We start from the raw sequence: 5000 nt of genomic DNA on the forward strand, positions 1-5000 counted from the left end.
CACCACACACACCCCACAACCAACACCACACACCACAAACACACACACACACCCGCCAAACAAATAACAACGAACAAACACACACACAAACACACGAAAACCAACAAACACACACAATCAGAAAAAAGGGTCGCAAAAAAACGAGCGGGCATCTCACCACCCCCCCACCCTACCCCCTTAAGGTTGTACAGTTTAAAACTTCGTCGGTTCAGCTGGCGTTTAGTGTAAACAGCGAACTTTCCTCACTCTGGCGTGAATCTGTTCTTACTTTAACTTTTTGCTGAAGTGAGGAAACCTGTGTCCCCCCCCCCCTCCCCTCCCCTCCTAGCCCCCTTTCCCCTTTCTCCCCTTGCCTTCTCATCCTGCCCCTCCCCCCCTTTTATTTTTTTTTTTCTCTTCTCCCCCACCCCAGCAGCGCACTTTGCAATCAGTTGCAGGGGTTTTTTGCGTATTTGTTGTTTTTGTTGAGCGTTTCTTGTGTTGTGCCCTTTTGTGCCATATCTCTTGTTTTTTTTTAATTTATGTATTTTTTTTTTTTTTTTTTTTTTTTTTTTTTTTTTTTTTTTGGGGGGTGTTTTTTTGGGGGGGTGGGGGGGGGGGTTTTTTTTGGGGTGTTTTTTTTTGGTTTTTTTTGTGTGTTTTTTGAGGGGGGGGTGTGGGGTGTTTTTTGGGATTTTTTTTTTTTTTTTTGGAAATTTTTTTAAAAATTTCTTTCTTTATGTCATTTACTTCCCGATTCCCCTCAAAAGTCTCATTTTCTTTCTTTTTTCTTCCCCTTTGTCTCATTTCGAATTTCCCCTTTTTTTATTCTTTATCCATTTCATTTCCAAACTCCTTTTTTTTTTTTTTTTCGTCCCTCACTTCTAGTCCGTTTTTGCGCTTTATTATTTTATTTCCTTTCCTTTCCCCCCTTCCGTTCCATCGCCCCTCACTTCATTTTTTCCCTTTTAAATTTTCCCCCTCGTTTTATTATCTTGGAATTGGCTCTCCAATCGGGAACGTCGGCCCAAAACCAGAAATTGGGAGGCCATTTGGGGTTTCCTTGGAAAACCCCGGCTCTTCAACTGGCGAGGGGGGAGTGTAAAAGGGGGGGAATGGTATGCTGGAATTGCAAGAGAAAGGGGGGGGTTTGGGAGGGGGGGGGGATCGGGGGGGGGAAAAGGGGAGGGGGACGACAGAAGACAGAAACAAAGAGGCGATGGAATGTGAATTTAAAAAAGAAATTGGGTTACGTCGGTTTGCTACCCTTTTTGCAAAAAAACGTAAGGGGGGTATTTAAAAAAATCCAGGGGTTATCAGTACGAAAACTATCAAAATCACACGGGGAAAACATGTGAAATCAGAAAACAGTTGGTTTGTTCAGAGAAATGACAATGAAGAAAGGATAGTGACCTGGTGGTAATTAATAAAGGCAGGAAAGGGACAAAAACCCTTTTATTTTTTTCATTGCACTTGTCGATGTTAAAATTGGTTTATCATAATCGCAAAAAAAAAGGGTAGTAAAATGTAATGAATTTAAGATAGGTTCTCCTCCAAAAGTTTTTTTTTTTTATATTAATTTTTCCCCTATAATTATGCATGACGAATAAATGGTTTTGGCCCCCTTTTACATTATATATGTAAATGCAAATTGTGAGTCCAGCCAGAATCGCGTGGAACAGTAGCTTCAGAACCCATTAAATGAATGTTAATTTGTTATGCATAATAACACCTGTCAGTCAAGCCCCTTTTTTTGGAAACAAAGAAAGAACACAAAAGGGGCGTTGTGCGGATGACCTTTGGCTTAGGGTTTGTTTTTCCTCCGTTTTTAAAATATGATTGTTTAATTCAGGATTCGGTGTCGAAATGTTTTTTAGAAAAAGAAATATCGATAGAAAATGACATGTGTGTTGTGTGTGTATGTGTGTGTGCTTGGTGCGTGGGGTTTTTTGGTGTTGTGTGTGTGTTTGTTGTGTTGTGTGTGTGTTTTGTGTGTGTGTGGTTTGTGTGTTGTGGTTTTGTGGGTTGTGATGTGGTGTTGTGTGTGTGTATGTGCTTGCGTGCATACGTGCGTGTTTCGTGCGTGGGGTTTTGTTGTGTATGTATGCGTGTTTGCCCTTTAACAGCACATATTCCCTGCCGCGTTGTAAAATTTCCCTGCAGTCCGATTCCAAACCCTTTTTTTTTTTTATCCTAAGGTTTTAAAAAAAGTTTTGATCCCATAATTTTCCAGGGAAACCTAGCTTCGAAAGCAGACAGAAACCCCTAAAATTTTCCCCCGAGAAATTTTGCCAAATTGTATGTTGAGTTTTTGTCGATGATTACTTTTACGTAATTGCAAAAACTGTTACAGGTGAAAATGCTGCCAAAATACCCTTTATGAAAATTTTGTTTTTTAAACACTTTATAAGTGTTTCAATGTATTTATTTGTGGGGTTTTAGTATGTTTTGTCGTAAGTATTTTATGGTTGTTATTTTTTGTGATCGTATTTTTTTTTTTTTTTTTTTTTTTTTTTTGTCACTATGAATAATATAATTGTCATGGGTTTTGATGGTGGTGGTGGTAGTGCTAGTAGAAGAAGCAACAACATTAGCAGTAGTAGAAGTAGTATTGGTAGTCGTAGCAGTAGTAGCAAAATGATTTTTATTATTATTATCATTATTATTATTGTTGTTATTATTATTACCATTATTGTTGTTGTTGTTGTGTCATTACTATTATCATTTCTATTATCCTCCTTATTACCATTATTACCGTTGTCACCATTCTCCTCCTCCTCCTCCTCCTTCTCTTCCTCCTCCTCCTCCTCATCATCATCATCATCATCATCATCATCATCATCATCATCATCATCTTCATCGTCATCACCATCATCATCACCATCATCATCACCATCACCATCATCATCATCATCATAATCATCATATCCATCATCATCATCACCATCATTACCATCGTCATCGCTATCATGTTTTATTATTGTTTTCTTCATATCAAAATAATAATCGAAACTATTAAGAACTGATTATAAGAATCCAACAGAAGCAGCCACAGCCTCCTTTGCTGATGACTTTAAGGGAATTTAACACTGATTTGTATTACTCTTTAATGGAGATAAAAATTGAATTATCTTTTTATCTGGCCATAAAATATCTATGCTATTATGTTGAGTAAACCATTACGCATTATACGAGGTCTATTAACACATGGCATAACTCTTTGTCACGTATTTTGTGCCTTTCTCTTGATTGTCAATATTCAGGAGCATTATTCATTTCAAGTAGTAAGATAGCTGATATTAGTCCATTAAAAGGCATCATTATCGGCATAACGATTACTATCAACGGGGTGCGATAAGGTCTTGATAAGAAGGGAGAGGAGATCGAGAGAGGAGAGGGAAGGGGGGGGTGAGATCCTGGGAAGAGGAAGGGGAGGAGAAGAAGATCCGGAAGGGAGAGGGAGAGGAAATCCTGACAGAGGGAAGGGGGAGGGGGAAATCCTGAAAAGGGGAGGGGGGGAGATCCTGAGGGGAGAGGGAGGAGAAATCTTGAAGAAGGGAAGGAGGAGAGGGAAATCCTGCAAAGGGGAGGGGGGAGATCCTGAGGGGAGAGGGAGGGGAAATCCTAACAAAGGGAGGGAAATAGAGATCCTTAGAGGGAATTAAGAAAATAAAAATCCTATAAAGTACACCCTGAGGGAATCCTCCCAGGGAGAGGGGAAGGAAATCGTAAGACGAGGGAGAAGTTACTGAAAGGGAGATACGGGGAGACTTTGGGAGAGGAGGAACAGAAAAAAACGGAGAGGGGAGAGAGAGGCTCAAAAAAATGGGAGAGGAGAAAAAGTGATCTTAAACCGAGGAAGGAGTTTATGAGAGGGGGTTAGGGGGGGGGGACTTCTAAGAAGAGGAAAGGGAATCAGAGAGTGAAGAGGGAGCAAGGCAAGGGAGAGTAAAGAGTCCGGTAGGGGGAGAAGGAAAGGGGTAATACCTCATGATAGAGAGATAGGAGTGAGGTTATGAACACGGGAGATTTAAGGAGGTCCTGAGAGAGGGGGGGAAGGAGGGAGGGGGTCTGTAGAGGGGGGGAGGGGGATATTAAGAGGGGGGAAGAGGGAGGAGGAGAAGTAGATTTTGTGAAGAGACTGTAATCAGACTTTTTTTTCTCCACACATTGCTATCTTCACTTCATTTACTTCATTTATCTCACCTCTCCCTCTTTATTCCCTTCGCTTCACATCCCTCACTACTCACTTCACTTACTTACACATACACTTCCCTCCCCTTCTCCTTCCCTCCCCTTCTTCTTCCCTCCCCTTTCCCTTCCCTCCCCTTTCCACTTCGCTCCCCTTCCACTTCCCTCCCCTTCTCCTTCCCTCCCCTTCCACTTCCCTCCCCTTCTCCTTCCCTCCCCTTCCACTTCCCTCTCCTTCCCCTTCCCTCCCCTTCTACTTCCCTCCCCTTCCCTCCCCTTCCCCTTCCCTTTCCCCTTCCTCTTCCCCTTCCCTCCCCTTCCACTCCCCTCCGATTCCACTCCCCTCCCCTTCTCTCACATCTCCCTTCCCTCCCCTTCCCCTCCCCTTCCACTCCCCTCCGATTCCACTCCCCTCCCCTTCTCTCACATCTCCCTTCCCTCCCCTTCCCCTTCCCTTCCCCTTCCCCTTCCCTTCCCCTTCCCCTTCCCCTTCCCCTTCCCTCCCCTTCCACTTCGCTCCCCTTCTCTCACATCTCCCTTCCCTCCCCTTCCCCTTCCCTTCCCCTTCCCTCCCCTTCCCCTCTCCTTCCCCTTCCCTTCCCCTTCCACTTCCTTCCCCTTCCCCTTCCCTTTCCCTTCCCCTTCCCCTTCCCTCCCCTTCCACTTCGCTCCCCTTCTCTCACATCTCCCTTCCCTCCCCTTCCCCTCCCCTTCCCCTTCCCTCCCCTTCCCCTTCCCTTCCCCTCCCCCTTCCCCTTCCCTCCCCTTCCACTTCGCTCCCCTTCTCTCACATCTCCCTTCCCTCCCCTTCCCCTTCCCTTCCCCTTCCC

The 5000-nt window shown here is 43.9% G+C and overlaps 1 protein-coding gene across 1 annotated transcript in view; it reads left to right on the top strand.

Annotated features, from left to right (window-relative positions):
* The window catches only part of LOC125036242, a 40374-nt gene that overhangs the window by 11367 nt on the left and 24007 nt on the right, over positions 1–5000 (top strand). The gene's annotated exons all lie outside the window — the stretch shown is intronic.

The sequence above is a fragment of the Penaeus chinensis genome, chromosome 20 (assembly GCF_019202785.1).
Source record: "Penaeus chinensis breed Huanghai No. 1 chromosome 20, ASM1920278v2, whole genome shotgun sequence".
Taxonomy (NCBI): Eukaryota; Metazoa; Arthropoda; class Malacostraca; order Decapoda; family Penaeidae; genus Penaeus; species Penaeus chinensis.